Source organism: Rhinolophus ferrumequinum, chromosome 21, assembly GCF_004115265.2.
Source record: "Rhinolophus ferrumequinum isolate MPI-CBG mRhiFer1 chromosome 21, mRhiFer1_v1.p, whole genome shotgun sequence".
In the NCBI taxonomy this organism is placed as follows: domain Eukaryota; kingdom Metazoa; phylum Chordata; class Mammalia; order Chiroptera; family Rhinolophidae; genus Rhinolophus; species Rhinolophus ferrumequinum.
In genome coordinates this window covers 18900905-18921657 of record NC_046304.1, presented here as the reverse complement: position 1 = coordinate 18921657, position 20753 = coordinate 18900905, and the positions used below count along the sequence as shown (strand labels likewise).

At 52.1% G+C, this 20753-nt stretch overlaps 1 protein-coding gene across 3 annotated transcripts in view; it reads left to right on the top strand.

Moving 5' to 3' along the window:
• Positions 1-1820: 1820 nt before the first annotated feature.
• The window catches only part of FOXN1 (forkhead box N1), a 34023-nt gene continuing 15090 nt past the window's right edge, over positions 1821-20753 (top strand). For 2 of the 3 annotated variants that reach the window (XM_033091455.1, XM_033091452.1), the window contains exons 1-3: positions 1821-4379; positions 6854-6976; positions 8215-8389. The gene's annotated coding sequence lies outside the window, so the exon portion shown is untranslated. The remainder of the gene's footprint in view (positions 4380-6853; positions 6977-8214; positions 8390-20753) is intronic. The other variant, XM_033091453.1, reaches the window with a different exon arrangement.

Genomic DNA, 20753 nt, shown 5'->3' with positions numbered 1-20753 from the left:
CCCAACCTGGCTAATTGGGAGCTGCCAGTCCCTGCGTGTCTTTGGGAAAACCGGCCTCTCCGTTCCCAGAGCACTCCCTGGGTATTTACATAAAACTCTCTGTCCCTGCCAATTCCTCACCGACCCTTCCTCCAGCTGGAAAAACCAGTCCCACCAGACTAGGGGAGACAGGCTGACCCATGCTAAGTGCCCAGAAAGATGGACCCTTACCCAAAATGGCAGCCTGTAGCAAGAAGGATGCAGGTAAGACTCACAAGAACAGGTTCAAAACTGGCATGGCCTTCAGAGTCCAGGACCAGACAATACTCTGGATCATTCTGCCTCTCCACCTCACTTCCACCCCACCTTTGCCTCCCTGGCTTCATGAACGCCAGAGTTCTCATGTATCTGGCAAGGTGGGGTACAGAAGTGGAAGGCTGATAGCACACTCATCATCCATTCTGGGAGCTCAGTATCCCTTCCTGGCTGGAAGTTCATCTTTGTATCCATCCTAAGTCTCATTGGGGACAGTGGCATGAAAGCCTTGCGTTCATCTAGGTGGAAGTTTCCAAGCGTCTCATCCAGTTCCCTCTTATGCAGTGGAAGAAAAGAGATTTACCATCACTCTCATGCCCAATAAAAAGAGGGCTGAGTTGTGAAGAGAGAAAATCAGAAAGGATTGAATTCTGGATTCCCCCTGGGCTGGGCCTTCACTCAGTACTCCTAGAGCTTGGGGTTTGAGGGTGGGTGGGAGGCACAGAGGGGAGGGAGCTGCTGCATGGGGGAGAACATGGCTGTCCCCAGGGGACAGGGGATCCTGACAGGACATGCCAGACATCCAGCAGAGTGAAAAGTGTCAGGCGGAGTGACTCCAACCCCCCAGGCTGGCATTCCTCATTTATGAAGCACAGTCATAAATCACAGCTCCCACCCAGACCCATAGTAGGACCCCCACAAGGCCCCAGGCAGCAGCCCCCACCCCCATTGGGAGTGGCCAGCCCCAGAACTGTGGGACTCCTCCCGTTGTTTACCCACATTGCAATGGGTTTCTAAGGAGCAGCCCCAGCCATATCTGTAGGGAGGACCCTCTGCTACCACTTTCTTCTGGACCCTGGTTGGGGACCCACAGTCCAGCCCTGTCCGGGGAAGATGCGGGTGTGCTTCTCAGGAGGCACATGCCCTGTCCACTGTTCTCAGCTCTCCTTCATACTCCCCCGCCTTTCCCCTCTGTCCTGCTCAGAGAGAGCCAGATGTGGCCTAAGGTTACACAGCAGGCCCAGGAGATGAAGACGACTGACTCGACCTTCTTGGGGAAGTGGGTAGATGAAAGCAGGCCTGAGGGTTGAGGGGTCGCCCATGGTGGGTGCTCTGGCAGAGCTTGGGGGACAGGCCTCCCCTGGGTGCTCGGAAACCATCTTCCTCAGCAGGCAGGGGGTGGACAGGAGGCAGGAGGCACCTGTCAGCCTAGTCACCGTCATTAGCTGGGCAATAAAGCAGCATGGACCAGGGCAGCCTTTGAAGGAAGGGCCTGTCAGCCCAGGTCAGGTTTGTGCAGGCAGCCTAGCAGCTCGGCTCCTCCTGCACACACACTCTGGGCTATGGCAGGTGGCTAGAGCACTGCTGAGACTTGGGCCTGTGCCCTCCCTTCCTGGGCTCCGCACCTATTCACCATGGCTCCCAGGAAGCTAGCAAGGGGCTTTGGGTGTCTCCTACCAGCTGAATTTGTGCAGTGCTGGGACTCAAGAATGGCCATGGTAGTGAGCTCGCCATTGCTGGAGGAGATCAATGAGGCCGGAAACAACTTGAGGACAGTCTGCCTGATACAGCTGTGTCCTCAGTTCCTAGCACAGTAACTATTGTATGAATGAATTAATGTATCAGATGCATAGGGGGCTTCTTAATCCTGGAGGAAAATTGGACATGCCCTCAAAGCTTCTTTCTAGGCTGCTGTGTGACCTTGAGACAACGTCTTGGCCCCTCTGGGTCAGTGTCAGCTCTGGCTCAGCATAGGCCCAGATTTTGGAGCCAAATCCTATTGTTTTCCCCTGCCACTAGCCAGGGCCCTGGGAGTGTCGCTGTTTACCTCACCCTCCTCCTACTTGCCAGCACCAGACCCAGAGGCAACTGTGGCAGCCAGAGGGCCCAGGGATGAGCTCGCAGGCCAAAATTTTCAAGGAGAAACCTTGCAGGGTGGAAAAGGAGCATTTGTTAGGGAGATGGAGGAGGTGGGAGCAAGGCTATTGATCCCATTCCCTGGGTTCACCTTGACTTGGGCTTTAAATCAGAAGCAGCTCTGGGGTTAGGGTCCTCAACCCCAGAGTAGGCTCCTTGGAACCTCAGGACATGACTTCCCTGTCTCCCCAAAGTCTCAGAGGAGAGGCTGCTTCCTGAAAAGGGACGGGTAAGCTGTGCAGGAGACAGAGCAGTGCAGCCATGGGGTGCATGGTGAGGGGTCGGGCAGGACTGGGATGGGTGAGGTTCTAGTGGGGACCAGCCTGAAGACGGTGCCCCCAGTCTGGGCCCCATTCATCATGACAGACAGAGCCATGAGGCTTTACCAGGCACAGGGGGTCTGAGCGCCTTCGAAAGGGTATGCCCTCCACTTCAGGGAGCGGAGGGGGAAGACGGGGGCACTTGCGGTCAGGGGGAAAGGGGATAGAACGGCCTGATTGGAAGATTGTGACAGGGATTCAGAAGGGATGTTCTTAGGCGTGGGAGACCCACAGACACGTATACAGAGCTACAAATTCTTGGGTACACAGAGAGTAACTCACAGACACAAGCCCAGACAGGGATACACACAGTTACACACACACAGACACTTGGATGTGCAAAATTACTCAGGTACCCACAGCCCTTCAGACACCCAGAGTCCTTCACACACACGCGCGCGCGCGCACACACACACACAGTCACAGATTTGTACGCAGTTGCTGAGACACCCACGTAAACATGCCCATGTCCACAGTGTCAGACCTGAGTGTTCTCACGAGTACACAGACTCTTACATGGACGTGCCCAGTATCACGTTATAGCTCCACAGACTTCAATGTACATCCATGGTGGCACGTGTGAACATGAGAACAGAAATATAACTACACAGACACACTCATGCACAGTGAACACAGACACTGAACACACATACAAATCAGCATTGTACCTTCCCACCTCCACCACTTTGCCTCCCAGAAGCAGGAGGGATTAAGACAAGACAGGAGAAGCCTGCCCTCCCCGCCCCCCAGCAGGACACTAGCTATGTCCCTCCCCTCTAGACGCCCCCCCCACCAAGCTCTCGGCTTGGAAACTCCCTGGATTTCCCAGAGGGCCAGCCAACCAGAACAGGCTCAGACCTCCCAACCCAGCACTCTGGACACACACCCTCCACAGCTCTAGCCAGTCCATCATCCACAGCCAAGGAGCTGCTTGTTTTCCCCCAAGAAACCCATCCTGATGAATCCTACACCTCTCCAACCCGTTTTAGACATGAGGTTCTCGGGCCTCAGGGACTCGTGGCAGCTATGCTTGGGCCCAGTTCCTCTGCAGATGTTCTAAAGTATCTTCCATGCCAATGGAGTAAGACTCAGAAGGCCTGGGAAGTGGCAGGCCCTGTCTTGGGAACCCACTTTGGGAAGAGAAGTCTGCTCATATGGAGCAGAAGTGGACAGAACATGGCCAGTCCTAACGTGGGGTACAGGGAGGGGGGCCCTCCACCAGCACACTGGGGCTCCCAAGGGTGGGAACAGGCTCTTCCTTCTCTCTGGAGTCACCAGAGTCTTGCCTCAGATTGGAGCATAGCAGAATTGGCCCCAGGGATTTCCATGCCTAGTCAGGGCTGCTACTGGCTCAAAACAGCCCAGCCCTGGGCAGAGCTCTGCAGCAGACAATGAACCGGTTCTGACCTCCAGTCTCCAGGAAGACAAAGAGATTCCCCTGGCCCCAGTCTGTTTAACTAGCCCCAGCTACAGCCCATCCAGGCCATGGCCCAGCTCAGCTACAGCTGCAGACCCTAAAATGAGGGCGCTGGAGAATGTGAGATCAAACCTCCAGATGGAAGTCCTTTGCAGTGGAGCAGAGCCAACAAACACTACAGCTGCTTGAGTTGAAGCTAGACACCAGACAGACTTCCTGGGCCTAGGAGAGAATTCTGAGGGGCTGGTGTGATGAGAGAAGGAGAGGATGGTTCCGTCTGGGGGCAGAGGATGAGGAGAAGGACCTCACAAACCTCCTTTCAGTCCACGGTTCCTGCTTCAACTCCCAGACTGCATGCAATGAGGAAATAGTGCTTCCCAAAGGAAAGATGGAGCCAGAGCCCACACCCATTCCCGGGGCAGAGGAGGATCCGGTCTCGGAAGAGAACATGTTCATCTCACCCATCAGAAGCAGAGTCTCACTAGGATAAGGTGAAAAACCACAGTCTCTCCTGTCATCTCATCACAGCCTTCCAGGGGCCTTTGGCTGCTGAATTAATTCACAATTCCTTGATTTTTTATGAAATTGAAAATCGTTTCATTTATTTATTGGCCATTTCAACTGTGAATTACATATTCATGTCCTTTGCCCATTATTCTGAGATTGTCTTTCTTCTTACTTATTTAGAGGAGCTCTTTATATATTATAGATATCAGCCCTTTGTTATATATGTTGCAACACTTTCTTCCAGGCTGTTTTTAGTCTTTTCACTTTACTATGGTATATTTTGCTCTAATGAAATATTTAATTTTCACTTAGTCAAGTTACATATTCCTTTGTGGCTTCTGGATTTGATGTTATGCTTTAAAAATGCCTTTTCCACTCCATAATTGTAAAAATGTTTCCTATATTTTTTCTATTGATTTATATGATTTTCATTTTATATTAGTTTTTTTTTTTTTTTAATTGGGGAAGGGGAACAGGACTTTATTGGGGAACAGTGTGTACTTCCAGGACTTTTTTTCCAAGGCAAGTTGTTGTCCTTTCAATCTTAGTTGTGGAGGGTGCCGTTCAGCTTCAAGTTGTTGTCCTTTCAGTCTTAGTTGTGGAGGGCGCAGCTCAGCTCCAGGTCTAGTTGCCGTTGCTAGTTGCAGGGGGCGCAGCCCACCATCCCTTGTGGGACTCGAGGAGTTGAACTGGCAACCTTGTGGTTGAGAGCCCACTGGCCCCTGTGGGAATCGAACCGGCAGCCTTCGGTGTTAGGAGCATGGAGCTCTAACCGCCTGAGCCACCAGGCCGGCCCTTATATTAGATTTTTAATCTAGATTTTAAAAAAAATGTATAGTGTGAAATAGGTCTTAACTTTTCTTTCAAATGGAAAGCCCATTACCCCAAGTCCATTTATTCAATTTTTTACTTTCTTGCTACTTTAAAACACCTTATTATCATATACCCACTTCTCACAAATACTCAGTTTTATTCTGGACTCTATTATTCGATTAATTTATTTGTTAATTTGCACCAAATCACTCTGTTTTAATTGAAGAAGCCTTCTTGAATATTTTGAAATCAGGCAAGGTAAATTCTCCCATTAGTCTTCTTTTCCAAAAAGATCTAAGCTATTCTCAAGTATTTACTCTTCCCAAACTTCAGAATCAATCAACTTGTTAAGTTCGGAGAGGGGTGGGAGAATTAGACTTTTAATTTTAATTACATTTAATTTATAGATTAGGGCAGACTTGACATCTTTACAATATTATATTGAGCTTTCCAGTTCAGGAACCTGATAGGTATTATTTTATGTCTGTCAGTAAAGCTCTACTGTTTTCCTCATGTATAGTTTATGTATTTCTTATTAAGTTTATTTCTGGGTATTTTGTAATGTTGCCATTGTGAATTGGATCTTTTGTCTCCTTATATTATCCAATTGTTGTTTTAGTTGTATAGAAATGGTTGTGTGTTTTTTTTAATTTATTGGGGTGACAATTGTTAGTAAAATTACATAGATTTCAGGTGTACAATTCTGTATTACATCATCTATAAATCCCATTGTGTGTTCACCACCCAGAGTCAGTTCTCTTTCCATCACCATATATTTGATAGAAATGGTTTTGATTTTTCTATACTTAACACATATTCTGCTACCTACTAATTTCTCTCCTTAGTTCAACTGAACTGAAAAACTGAAAAACGTTTAGAACTAATTTCTCTCCTTAGTTCTAATAGTTTTTCAGTTGATTCTCTTAGATTTCCTAAGTAAACAATCACATCATTGGTACTTCTTAAAGATTTTGCCTCTTTTCCTTCTCATATTTATATCCCTCATTTCTTTTTCTTATCTTATTGCACTAGTTAGGGCCTTCAGAATAATGTTGATTGATAGCAATGATAGCAGCCTCCAATCTACAAACGTTTATGGTTCTCTGTGCCCAGAGTATCCATATGAAATTACCTGTGAGTCTAGAAGTGACAATTAGCCCTGTACACATCAGATAGAAGCAAATAGCAAACACGCTTGTAGGTTCTGGCAGCTGCTCTTTCACTGTGAAATTCCATCCATTATGAAATTATGGGAGCAGGACTTTGATTGCTAATGTGAGTCCCAGAGAAAGGTGGATTGAGTCAGGGCCTCTGTTCTATCCCCAGAACACAGTTTCTGTTCCCAAGTGGGCAAGGCAGCACATCCTCATTTCCTACACAGCTCCACTGGGCTTGGTGAAGAGAAAGGAGGCATGCATTTATTGAGCATTTAATATTCACACACACACACACACACACACACACACACACACACACACCAGGGATTGTGCTAGGAACTTTGAACACAATCTTATTTAATCCTCACAACAACTCTATGGGTGAAAAATATGATTCCTTTATTAATAGTCAAGGAAACTGAGGCTCAGAGTGGTAAGTATGGAAGATGACCATCTTTCACAGATACGTTCATTATTATCTGCTTCAGTGCCCTCTTGTCTGAAATGGATATTCCTGCCTGGACCAAGAAGTCTCCAAATGTTTTAGTCTACCCCACCCTGGTGCCAGATGACCACCACCATGCCCCTAGCCACGGCTGACATGAGATAGAGTAAGTGGGGAAGAGCTGACCTGCCCACGCCCTCAGGTCAGAAGCCAAATCCCTGGTCTTGCTGGGCACCAGATCTCCCACTAGGTCCCTGGAGCCTTTAGTTCCAGGAAGACAGAGTAGAAGGCTTAGTGGCCAGGATAAGGGGGTGAGGGGAGGAGGGAAAGAATGGCCAGGGATAGAGACAGGGGTGGGACAAAGAAGAGGAAAAAGGAAGCAGTGAGAAAGTGGTGGGGACAGGGAATGGGCAAAACAGAGAGGGCTGTCAGGGAGCCAGGGACAAGCCTGAGGCCTGAGTCTAGGTAGGAGCAGTGGGACCAACTCCCAGGGTTCACCAGGCACTCTAATCTCAAGGTGGACTCTCGGGGGCCAGGACCAGAGCCCACAACCACATGGGTTTCTGTTTCCATTCTCTAGACCATAAAGAGCGGCCGTGGGATCACGACCCAGAACCCAGGGGCCCCCATTTCTACCCACTCAGAGTCAGATATACACCCAGGACAGGCTTACTGGCCCAGAGCAGACATGTGTGCACAGGCAAGAGGGTATAAACACACAGATGACACACAAGAGGGCATGGACACAGGGCTGGACATAGGGACACAGACCCACACAGAGCCCTGATGCAGGTTCACACCAACCCAGGAGATGAACAGACAGACACTTGGAGAGATTCACATGTCCACAGACGCACACAGGGAGTCACCGACACATGTACACGTGGGTGCACTCCCCCACACACACAGAAGGAATCTCCCTGAGGGTGTCAGAGGAATGATGGAGAGACAGAGAGATGGCCAGACTGCATGGGCAGAGCATTCTCAGCAAATCTGTGCTTATGCCTGCTTTTGAGGGGTCACAACTACCACCAGGCCTCAGAGAACCCTGGGCCACCACCCAGAGCTGTTCCCCAGAACCATCTCACTGGCTCCGTGAACATACATGTGGTGGCCCGGCTCTCCTGACACATGTGTACATGTCTTGACAGGCCTGTGCCCCACCCATGGGGGCTGACATCTACATTCTCGGGTGCAGGTGGGGGCCACGGGACACCCCCTCCTCCACAGGCCACAGGCTGTGCCCGCTGGCAGAGACAGGGGGCCTGGGCTGGTCCAGAAGGAGGGAGGGGTTGGGGGGGCCGGGGCGCGGCTGGGGCGGGCACAGGAGCCTGTACCTGTCAAACAAGAGCCAAGGAGCAAACTAGCTTCTTAGTCACCTTGTTCTTCTCCCCGTTTTGGCAGCAGCCCCTCGGGGCAAGGGGAAGCTGATATCATAATTATTGGCTCACCCAGCAGCTGCCTCCCCTCACCTGATGTCAGCACAGACCCGGGACGGCCAAGCTGACGGACTGACAGACGGACTGAGCTCTTGGCCCCCCAGCCTTGGGCCCCCACGCCGACCTGCTTCATTGAGCAGGTAAGAGGAGCCCCGGCCTCAGTCAGCCGTGGAGGCCAGCAGGGCTGGGCCAGGGCATGGGGTGGGGGGTTACTTTTTTAACGGGCCCTGGGAAGTAACTGAGAGCACTGGGGTCCTCTCCATCTTCTCACGGCACCGCAAGGGAGACTCAGGAAGTGTGGTGAGTGCCTGAAGGGCCAAGGAGGACCCCCTCCTCCACGCTCCTCCCTCTTGTTCCTGTTCCAGGTTGTCTAACTTCAGTCCTTCTTGCTGTAGCGTGGCTTTTCAGTCCGGTGTTTGTTGGAGTTTGAGTGTGCCTCTGTGTGTTGGAGAGGGTGCGCTTAGCCACGCTGTGCTGGGAGAAAATGAGAACTCGGAAGTGCTAGAACTGGAAAACTTGAGCTGAAAGACGGGGCGGCAGATTCCCGTATCAGTGGTTTTTCCAGATGGAGAGGGGAGAGCTCAGCTCTGGGGGCTGGGTGGTGACAACGGTGTATGTTGGCCAACTTCTCAGGGCAGCTTGGGCTGGGGTCTAGATGCCTCGGACCTGTGGGGAGACCTGAGTTGCAGGAAGGAGTCAGTGCACCTGGTGGAGAGACAGACAGGTGGCAAACAGGTGCTGTAGTCGGACCTTGATGCTGAGTCAAGGCAGAAACCCCCGGAGGTCTAGGAATCTCTCTCTTCCTCAAGACCCCTGAAGCCAAGCGGCCTGATAAGCAGATTTGGGACAGGCAGGGAGTTCTCAGACCCTTGAAGCCTAGAATTGGGGTCTGGGAAGTGAAAGCCTGTAGGGAAATGGCTGAAGCAGCAGGAAGACCCCTCTGGCTGCCATGGCTCCTCCCCACCCCCTACCTGGTCAGGTAAGGCTCTGGCATTCCCCGTGGAGTCCCCCAGGCCCTCCCTAAATGTCCAAAGAAGCAAGTTAGATTAAATGTCCAAACACACAAGTGGGTGTGTTTGCCTCTTCTCTCTGCACCTACAGGTGTGGGGGAATATGCTTGTATGTGCATTGTGGCCCACAGCTGGTCAGAGGGAAAGGACCTGAGTGGCGAGGGACCATTCTCTTGAGATGTCATCTCACCCGTCCCCTGGCCCCTAGGCTGGTCATTTCCCACACCAGACAGGGCTGGCCCCTCCTTGCTTTCCTAATCCTGACGGAGGAATATCTATCAGTTCTCTCCCAGCCATGAAGTCCTTCCTACAGTCTGAAGTCTCTGGTGCCACAGGGGCCAGCTCTGCTGGCCCCCATAGCCTTCTCTGCTCCCAGTTCCTCTGGGCTGATTGGAGGATGAGTGGGGAAGGTGGTATTGCACTCCACTCCTGTTCCCGTCGTGCCTGGCTGAGGCACTTTCACCACCTTTGTCATTCCCTGACCCCTAGGACACAGGCAGTAGAAGGGCATCCCCAACTGATGGGAGGAGCACTGCCTGCCCTGGCCCCTCTCTTTTGGTGGCCCAGGCCAGGCCACAGTTGGACTCGGGATCTTCAGAGGCAAAGGTGCCATGGGGAGAGGCACATGTCCTCCCAGCTCCCGCCCAGCCCCGCCTGCCTCTGCAGAGCTCAGCTCCCGGCTCCAGGGCCTGCTGAGGCACGCTACCCCCCCAGGCCCGGCGCCTCACTCACCTCCCAGGGCCAGGAACCTGTTCTCCCAGGAATGCCAGGGAGTTCTCAGAGGACTTTATTTCCCAGGGGCTCAGGGAGCCCCAGAATCCTCTCGATTATGCTCCTGGGAAGGCAAGAGGAAAATTAGGGGGTTTAGGACCCCTCCATGCTCCCCATCTTTGTCTCATCCACATACAGACCCCACATGGTCCCCAGCCGACAACTTTCATCATTCATTATGCAAAGGAAAAAGTCTTGGGACAGTTGAAGACAAGGGGAAAGCCCACTGGTGACACACACCTTCTGGGAAGCTGTCGTGTATCCCTTCCTTGGTCTCAGGCACAGCGTTCCTTTAACCCCCATGGAGAGCACCATCTGCCCTCTAAGTAAGCAACACAGCACCACTTCCCGTGAGCTCTCCATCCTTCCCAACCAGGAAGTCCTTCCTGATGTCTAACCTCCCTCCTTCCTGCTTAAGTCTTCATGGACCAACCAAACCCCCTCTGCCTGCACAGGGCTCAAGCACATAGCCAAAGACTGTTACCAAGTCACACTGAAATGTCCTGGGCGTTTGTATACAGGAAGGGACAGAAAGAAGGCCCCGTGCCCACTGCCCCTGTGTTATTCTCTCCATCTCCACACTCCAGCGAGGAGGGGGCTGTTGGCAGACACTTCTCCCTGCCTCCCCTTGTTTCCTCATAAGCGAGGGATGCAGGGGACAGAGAGGTCCCACAGGTATGCCCTCCCTTCTTTCCTTCCCAGTCACAGTCCACCATCCCTGCTGAAGCCTGCAGGGGGCAGTTTAACAGGCCAACGATTTGCTTCTGTAGCAGGAGAGATGGACATTAGTCTTCAGATAGACGTTTCAGCATTTTAAATTGAGTTTGGCGAGCGTGTGTGACCACAGGAGGTGGTTTCCTGAGTGGAGAGGCACCCATTGATCTGAGAAGGGTGTGGTTGGGCTGGCAACATGCCCAGGAGCGGGGGAATGACCAGATGACCTCCCAGAGAGTGCATCTCAGAAGCATCAATCAAAGGTCCCCGAAGAGTTTTGGTCTTTCCAATTAATCCATTCCCAGCCGTTGCCCCTAACTCCATCTCTCTGCCCATACCAACCTCGACCCCACCAGCTCCGTAACCCTGCCCCTCCATCCCTGTCTGCGTTCGCAACCCCGCCCTCTCCCCGTTCCCATCTCCAACCCCTATCCAAGTTCCCATCCCCAATTTCACCTCTATCTCCACACCCCATCCCTCTCTTCCCCCCCCCTCACTTCCTCGGCCCCACCGCCATGTGGATCTTTCCATACACTGGAGATACTCCTCCGAGTCCAACACCCCTCATCAGCGCCCCCACCAGGTCCTGATTTGTCCTCCACCTTCTCCAGTGTTCAGGAAAAGCCCAGAGCCGTGCCACTAGGATAAAATGGATGGGATAGCCTCATCCCTAGAGAAGCCCTGAACGTCCCAATCCCATCTGGACTTTTCAGGCTGGATGCTGGCCAAACAGTACAAATTAATTCAGATGCAACGAGACAGGTGAGGTCTGATGTCCAGATGGATCTCTCTACATTGTGGGTGGGTGGCCGGCAGAAGGGGGACATGGAGAGACATGCTCAGAGGGCCTTAAAGGAGGTAGTGGCAACATTTCTCGGGAGGCTGGGAGTGTATCTGATCCAATTTGGCATGGCCAGTCCCCAGGCAGGGAGATGGACAGAAGCTGAAGCGAGGAGGCCTGTCAGGTTGTTTAGGAATGGCCGTCATGAACATTCCCGGGTCTCTACCCCGCCTATGGCTCTTGCTTAGTCAGCTCAGATTAATGGGGCCAGGGAGAGAATTAGCTGAATCGTGATCTTTCAGGGAACTTGACTTAAGAACCAGCTGTGAGTCACAGAGAAAAGGGAACCTATTCTCTCATGACTACTCTGGAAGCTCTGGGTCGGGGGCACCCCTCGAGACCCCCAAGGATGCAACAGATAGCCCACTGGGACGTGTGACCTAACCCTCGACCCCGTGCTCATGGGAGGATGCATGTCAGTCAGCTTCAAGCCCTGCTCCCCCAGCCTGAAACTACTGCTTCTGACAAACTACAGCGAGGCTAAGCGCGTGCGCACGCGCGCGCACACACACACACACACACAGAATGGGGTGTGTCCCTGGAACCGGATCGCCCGGAGACAGTTGGAGATCCCACCTACACTTGTAAATTCCACAACCATGTCCCAGACTACACAGCTCATCACTTTTAGAATGCATAGGACATACACACAGATACACAGACACACACACACACCATCATCAGGAAACCCAATTATCAGACTCTGCACTTAGAGGTGTGTTACCCCACAACAGAGCCAGAGTGACCTCAGACGTGTTCACTGTCAGAGGTGTCCCCAGCCCCCTCTTGGGGTGGGGGTGTTCCTGGAACCCACTTTGGGCCTTACAGAGCATGTGGAGGGGGGACTCAGTTTTTCTGGGCCTTTCCATTAGCATATCCAGTCTCTCTGAGGTGGGAAAGGTTTTGGAGAAAAAGTTCTTTGGGATGACAATGCCAAGCCCAGGAAGATCTGGGGGTGGTCGAGAGAGAAAGGTGGGATCTGGAGCCCAGAAGCTGAATGCCCAGGGAAACACCCCCAGAATCTGCCACTTCTCCACATCCTTCTCCTCAGACGGGCAAGAAAATGATTAGGTGCTCAGAGCCAGCTTCACCCAGCCCAGGTGCCTGGAGGAAGGGCCCGTGTGCAGGCACCTGCATTGCAGGGAACAGTCCCTTTCATGGGTGGGACCTCAGTTTTCCCATCTGTCAAATAGAGATGGGCTTCATTGGGAGGGCCTCCCAGTGCTCTTCTCACTCCACTGTGTGGTAATGCCAAGGCAGTGAATGTACTGCCTGCCTTGTGTGTGTGCGAACGCGTATTGTGGATGGCATGAGGGGAGGGGCTCCACTGGTGTGTGTTTATCTTGTACTCGATCTGTATTTTAGTAGTGGTGGAACAATTAATATCCCTAATAATAGATTGGTAATAATGAGCAGTCCTTCTGATAATGATATGTATACAGTGTGAGAGGCCTGTGGCTCCAGGGGATGGTAGGATCCCGTGCCATCTCATGCCCCCACAAGGTGAGCAGGCAGAGAGGGGCCCAGCCGAGAGGGGCCCAGCCGAGAGGGGACCACCCCAGTGAGGAGCACCCTGGGAAGGGCAAATGGTTGAAGGGGGGGATATCTCAGCCCCATCCCTCTCCTGAAATCCCATGGGCCTGGGAACCCAGGGGAGGAGGCCACAGCACCAGACACGATGGTGTCACTTTGTCTTCCTCAGAGCATTTTGACATCTGGTTCTCATTTAGTCCCCAGCATGGCCAGGTGAGGTATGTAGGGCAAAGATGAGGATCCCATTTTATAAAGGAGGAAATGAGGTTCATTCCTGTGACTGGTCTGCGCTGATGGCAGAGCCGGGAGAGGATGTCTCTAGGGTCCTTGGGCAGAAGGACTCCCTGTGAGGGCAGGAGGAAGCTGGGGAGGGGGTACTTCTGAGAGGATAAATGCCAGGCTAGGGGATGAGGTGAAACCAAGCCTCGTCATCCCTGTTGGTCTCACAGCTCAAATCCTCAGCTGCCAGTCACCATCACAGCCAATCGATTCTGAAGCCAGTTACCAAGCCGCCCATGAGAGGCAGGAGGTGGGACCACCAGGCTCCGCCCTGAGAGATTTCATATGGGGGCAGGACTTCCGGACCTTGGAATAGCAGAGCTAATGGGTACTCAGAGTCAAGCAGCTTCGTCCCATCCCCCAGCCCACTTTGTTCACCCACTTCAGCCAGTATAGCTGAAGGAAGCTTGTTGTAAAGAAGGATGAAGGCAGTATTTCATAATCTAAAAATCCTCCTGTTCCTTCAGTCACTCCCCACCTCACCATCCACTCCTTGGTTCCTTTCACAGCTGGGCAGACTGTAGATTAGAAGGAATTTTCTTCTCTGGAAAGAAGTGTCTAAGACACTGCGTCATGCACACTGCCCTCTGGGAGGATTCAGCAAGAAGTCCTGGAGCCCAGCTCTCCAGCCAGGCCCCAGTGGTTCTAGTCACCTCGTCACCTACAAGTCCCTTGCCAGGCCTGTTCTCACCATCAGACCCAGTCATGCCTTTAAAAATCCCTGTGGAAGGTGAGGGGCGGGGGGCATCTTCTTCCTAAGTTGCCCATCTAAGGGTTTCATGTTCTTGAAATTGACAGTTTTGTCTCCCCCCTTCCCCTGCTAATCTTTGAGGGCAAGATGATTTTGCTTCTGGGAGCAAAATATGGAGATGGGCTCACAGCCTCAGAGCGTGGAATCCAGAGTAGGCAAGAAGGAAGAAAAGGCAGACCATGAATGACACCTAAGAGCAAAAGATCCCTGGGGACTGGGAGTGTTTAGGTGGAAGGTCCCTGACAAGGTGCATCTAAGGTGTAGGGAGAACCCAGTGGAGCCAGTCTCGAAGACTAGGTGACCATCGCAGAGGAGAGAAGGTGTCCTGGTAGGTGTGTCTCAGAAAGGGATGGATGGAAGCTTTGAGGGGTAGCATTTCTTCTTTCTTTGAAACCAAGCATCCTTTCCTTCCCATCTACCAAATAAGCATCCACAGGTAGGTCAAGGACTGCCAGCAATCTGTCCCGCTTTCCATCTATCCACGTATTCACCTTTCCATCCATCAATCTGTCCATCCATCTATCCTCCCATCTACCCACCCAGCCATCGTTTATCCATCCAGAGAGGTCGGGCCCAATGTGTCTCCCCAGGGCTGCTGGGAAGGGCCTGTGGTCCTAGGTATTTATGGGGCATGTGACTTGCCTGCCTGGCCTGGGGAGGCAGCCCCGCCCCAGCCCTCAGGCAGGGGGCCGGTCCAGGTATGTGGGAGTATTTATACCTCCATGGAGGTTCTTGGGGTGTTGCTAACCTGATGACTCCCCGAAGCTGTGATGGTGGCCATGGCCCAGGGCCCACTGTGAGTGCTTGGATTCAGCTCCTTTGGGGCCAGGGTTGGGTGGCAGGGGCTGGGGACGGTTCGGAGAGATGGAAAGCTGCCCAGACGTGGTGAGGGATGGTGGAAAGGAAGGGGTGCTGGGTAAAGAAGCGTGGGAGAACAGAAAGCTGTTGGAGTCAGGCATCTGCAGCAAGACTGGGACTCACTCTGCAGAAGGGATGAGTCTGTTGCCATTTACTAGCCTCTGGAGGGTCCCTTGGTGAATGGCAGGAAGGACAAGATAAGAGGACTAGGATTATAAGGGAGATTAAGGTTAGCTATCTGGAAGAATTTCCAAGTCAGCCCTGGGCATGAAAGGTGGCGTAAGTGTTTTTTCAGGATGAGTATTCTGAGCGATGCACTAGGACCAGCCTACTTCCAGAGGCTGAGGAGTGACTGAAGTGGCTTTGGGAGAGCCCTGATTTGGGGGATGGGAGTGACCTTGCTGTAATCGTCAGTGGCTCAGATTTGAGGAAAGTTATCACATAGAGGACACGTTTGTTTTTTCATCCTTTGTTCTTCTTCCCCACTGCACCTTTCTATCTATCTGTCTGTAGCTGCTTCTCAAATCACTTTCATCAGATCTCAAGGCAAGGGCACCTGACCCATTTCCTGAAACCCAGGCAGGGTCAAGACCCAGGAGGGCCAGAATTTTGGCCTCAGAAACCCCAACCTTGATGGGAAGAGAGGAGCTAGAAACCTCCTCCTTCTTGGCACCTCCAGATGCTGAGTATCGTGGGGTGCCCAAGCCTCAGGAGAGAGCCTCCAGGCCCTTCCCTGCTACCCCCCCTTAGGTAATTAATGATCTGCTCCAGGGGACCCCTCCCAGCAGCCTGGCGGGTGGAGCCCCGGGTGGGGCCACAGGCAGCATTGGGCATGGCCCCACCCCTCATAAAACATGCTGCCGCAGCCAGCAACTGAAACCATTAAGGCGGAACTGCACCGTCTCCACCTCTCTCATAAAGGGCGGGTAGGAAGCAGCCCAGGTAGGAGGGAGTGTGGAGAGCGCCCAGTGAGGGCCCTCGGTGTCCTCTGTGACTCAGCTGCCCACAGGGGATGCAGGGACAGACCCTCCCAAGGAAATCTCCAACCTTGCCCCCCACATGCCGCCCTGGCTACCATGTGTGAGCAAGGAAGCTGAGGTGTCCCCAAGGTGGGGCCATGTGGCATAGTAGTTAAGCACCCTGGCTTTGAAGTACCCTGGTGTCTGAATCTTGGGGAACATAATTTACTAGCTGAGTGAATTTGGCTAAGTCGAGTTATCTTCTCTGAGCCTCAGTTTTCTCATCTATAAATGGGGATGATAATACAGCACTTCCCTTCTGGGATATAATAACTCACCCAGCTGTTCTTGTTCCCCTGGAGGATTTCCTCAGGGAGTTTCCCTCCTGAGGTCAGAACCTAGCTGACAGCTCTGTGGACCATAGACACATCCACAGGACCAGCTTCAGCATCTTTAGATGCAAATAATTCCAGTGCCTCATTTTACTTATAAGGAAACTGAGTACAGAAAGGGGAAGTGACTTGTCCAAGGTCATACAACCAGAAAACCAGGTGTTCCCCAGCCCCCACCTCCAAATGGCCCCTTGTGCTTGAGTCCTGAGGCACTAGGGAACTGGTTTATGAGATATGGGGAGAAATGCTGGGTAGAGGGGACACAGGTCTGGCTGTTTGTGAGAAAGGTGCAGAGCAGGGATTTGATAGTGATCGTTGCTGATCCTGTTGTCAAGGTTTCTGGGGAATTTCTTACCTGTCACTCTCCTACTCAGGTTAGAAGGTCATTTCTGTCTTCCCTCCAACTCCACAGAAGATCAAGTCTACCTCTTTCTCCATCCCTCCCCTCCCAATCACCAAGGATCATGGAAAGAGAAGTTCAGAGAACAGAGGGTAGAGAAAATGCCCAGATACTGAAATGGTCTTCAGCGAATGTTTTGCCAGAGTTGCACCCCTGGAGTGTGTGTGTTTGGGGGTGTGATTGGGGTTGTCGAGGGCTGAGAATCAGGAGTAGTGGTTTTCAGTTTTAGCTAGAAGTGACACGTCCAGAGCATGTCACTTCTCTTTGGACCTCAGTTTTTTTTTCCCCTGAAAAATGGGGTTAATGACCTTGTTCCCTTACCAGTGATGTGCTGATAAATGTGCACCAAACAGCTCTCCAAAAAAAAAAAAAAAAAAGGGCTCTGCTTTGTAATTTGTAAGTATTTGCTAATTTCCATGGGTAAATATTCCCACCATGTCCAATTTGGGCTGATTTCACTGAACATGGAGATCGGAAGAGAGGGACACAATTGGCTCTTGAAAATCGATAGCTGCTGGCTCCAGCGCACCAGGGCCTCCTCCCCTCCTGAGCGAAAGGAAGATGAAATGAGATGATAGATACAATAGTGCTTGGTAAACTGCAGAGTGCTTATAGACGTGGAGTTAGGCTGATGGCCATCCTTTAGTTGGAGGGACCCCAGGGTCCATTGAGAGTCCTCGCCTAGCTCCAGCCCAGGAAGGGGTAGGTTGTGGCTTGTGGGAACCCCCACTAAGTGCACGGTGATGAGAACCAACCGGGGTAGCTTCTGGGATCTGAGAAAGGCAGAGAGCTGACTGGACCTCCGGCATTGGTTTGCTGATATTTGTACATGCACATCCCACTGTGCTCCCTACAGCAGGTAGGATAAAGGTCAGCCATCAGTAAAAGATTCCTTTTGAATAGAGGTTGTCAGCCCCAGAATGCTGTCAGCCATCAGAGAGGCCTCCTGAGGGACCCAAAGCAACAGTCACCCCCTTCTTCCTACTCTAACCCCTGGGAATCTCTATAGCCATTCTGCTGCAGGGGAATGGTTCAAATGGTCTCTAAGGCCAAAAAATCAAGAGCAGGGAAGTTTAGCCTCTGCTAATGGAGGAGGAGGGTGTCAGGGGGATGGAGGTGGGAAGCAGGAAGAGGAGTTTCTTCTGGTCTCCCGGCCCCCATCCCGAGCTAATGCTTTAAATTAACTCTGTCCCACTGTTAATTATTAATAATAGCTATAATTTATTGAGCATGTACTATGCATTAAGCTATTTACAAGCAATATTTCATCTAATTCTCCAGAGAGGTCTGTATCATTAGCCCTATTTTACAAATGAGGAAACTGAGGCCCAGAGAAGGAAGTTAAACAACTTGTCCACCCAAGGTCCTACAGTTACTGAGATTCAAATCCAGTCCTGATCCTAGAGCTCTTGAACTAGATCAACCAACTTCGGGGCTCAGCCGACTTCTCCAGGCAGAGCCAAGGCAGCCTCATCCCGCTCCCCACAGTGAGCCCTTCCCTGTGTTGGACAGGAGCCCCCGATATACACCAAGCAGAGCCCGTCCACCCTGCCCCCGAGGCAGGAGGGCCCTTTGGACTGCAGTTGATGGAGGACCCCCTCTTTCCCAGGCTGTATGATCTTAGGCAAGTCACAGCTGCTTCTCTGAGCTTCCTTTCCTCATTTGTAAAATAGAATTTCGGCTGAGGCAACCAATGGTCCCGAATCAAGAGTTATCATTTATAAAACCTTCCCTGCACCAAGGACCCTCCTGAGACTGCTGCATCCTCTATGCAAATCAAGGGATGGGACTTCAAACTCTGTATAGCCTCCTTGGCTCTAATCCTGTCCCCGGGGGCTTGGAGGAGGGGGTTTAGCCAAGCCAGGGGGGTGTGAAAGCCATGGCCATGACCTGAAGCCTTCAATTAAGTCCTCTTACATGCAGGAACTCAAAAAGGACTAGAGCTGGTGTCCTGGAATATAGGTGCTGGTGCAAGGATGAGAGTGAAACAGGTGCTGCAGGGGTCCTTCTGGGAAGGCCAGGGCCTCGGCAGGAGGTGCGGCCCAAGGTGGGGCTCAGGTTCATGTCTCAGAGGAGCAGAACTCGGGTCTGAGCCCTCTGAGGCAGGCTGAGTGAAGGCCAGGCAGACAGGACAGAGCTGGCAAGGGCAGCTGCAACCTGGGCACGGGATCGTTAGCTAGTCTTCCCAGGCCTGCCAGGCCTGAAGCAGCGAGACCATCAGGAAAAGTCGAGTCTGGGGTCAGAGGCCACAGCCACATTTGGCCCGGGAGGCCAGATGTGTGATATGTCTTTGAGGATTTTCTAAGTGTCAGACACCTTGTACGCGTCATCTCACTTAATCTTCATGGCGACCCTGTGAGGTTGGTCTGCAAGCCCCATTTGTCAGAGGAGCAAAGCGAGATACAGAGAATTACTCAGTTTGTTCAAAGTCACTCTGCCAGGAAGTGACACAGCTGGGACTCAAACTCAGGTTGGCTCAAATCCAAAACTCTTGCTCTTAACCACATGCTATTCGGCCTCCAGAGAGAGGAGTGACCACCACCCCATCTGTTACAAAGCCTGAGTCTTGGGGGAAGGAAGGGCCCCCAGCCTTGCCTCTGGAGGTGTTAGAGAACACCTTGGGAAAGCAGCTCTGGGTTGGGGCCAGGCGCGGCAGGCAGGCCACAGCTGTCCAGGAGCTGTCCAGGGAGTGGGGGCGAGGCCGGGCAGTCATGCGGAGCTGGAGATGGGCTGCCCTGCACCTTGGGCCCCATGCCTGCTCCACTGCGGTGTCCAGTTACGGCCAGCTCGGCGCTTCCCTGGTCACGCCACATTTAGCATTGCCGAGTGAGCGGGCGCCAGGATATGGAGAAGGGGCGGTGGAGACTCTTGAAGGGGCGGGAGAGCCTCCCACTAGGCCCCCAGCTGGACCCCAGCTACCAGCCTCCTTCACCACCGATCCCCTAAGGGATTTGGGGCAAATGCCTTCCCTTCCTGTCTACTGTCAAACGATGGAGATAGTTTATTTAGCAAAGATGTGCTAACACCAGGCTAGGTACTATGGGGCCACCAAAGCCATCTCTCCTTCCTAGAGCTCCTGGGAGAGTATGGCTTGGGAAATAAATATAGCTATCCCGCTCTGCTTGACCTGGATCTTGGGTAGGAGGGATAAGTGTAAACTTCATGCTTTTCTTGTTGCCTGGTCCCCCAACTTATCCCACCCCCACTCTGACCCCCGGCAAATGAAGAAACTGTAAGAGGAGTGCAGCCTCCAGAATCAGACAAATCTGAGTTCGAATCCTGCCTCTATCAAGGATTAGCTATGTGCCTTGGGCAAGTCACGTAACTCCTCTGAGCCTCAGTTTCCTCATCTGAAAAGTAGAATTAATAATGTACCTTCCTCAGAGGTGTTCTGACAAACCAATGAGAAAATTCTCCAAATCATTTACACAGTGGCCTGCCCTGAGCATGTGTTCAACAAATGGTAGCCTTTATCAGAGACCCCTGGGTAAAGAGGAGTAACTTCAAGAGCAGTTGCCCTTTGCAGGTGATGGAGAAGGAAGGCAGAGACCTGAGGATGACAATGGCAGCAAGAGCCATACCAATAATGATATTAATAATGAGAGCTGGCATTTATTGAGCACTTACTACACGCAGGCACTGTGCTAAATCGTTTGTGTGCGGGATGTCATTTGAAATAGCATGCCCAGGAGAGAGGCCCTAGCTCTTTCCCTGCTTTGTTGGTGATGACGCTGAGGCTCAGAGAGCTTTGCTGGCACCGCTAGCAAAGAAAGGCCAAGGCTGGCTTAGAGCTGAGTCCTCAACCCCGTGGCTGTGCTGGGGGCAGAGTTCTCCTATAATTCGAGGAGGTCTGAGCAGAAAGAGCCCTCAGGTATCATGTAGTCCAAGACCCTTGTTTTACAAATGGTAAAGCGACAGCTCAGAAAGGGCAGTGGCCCACACAAAGTCACAGCTATGAGATGGAATTTGGAGGACATAGGAGAAAACAGCACATGC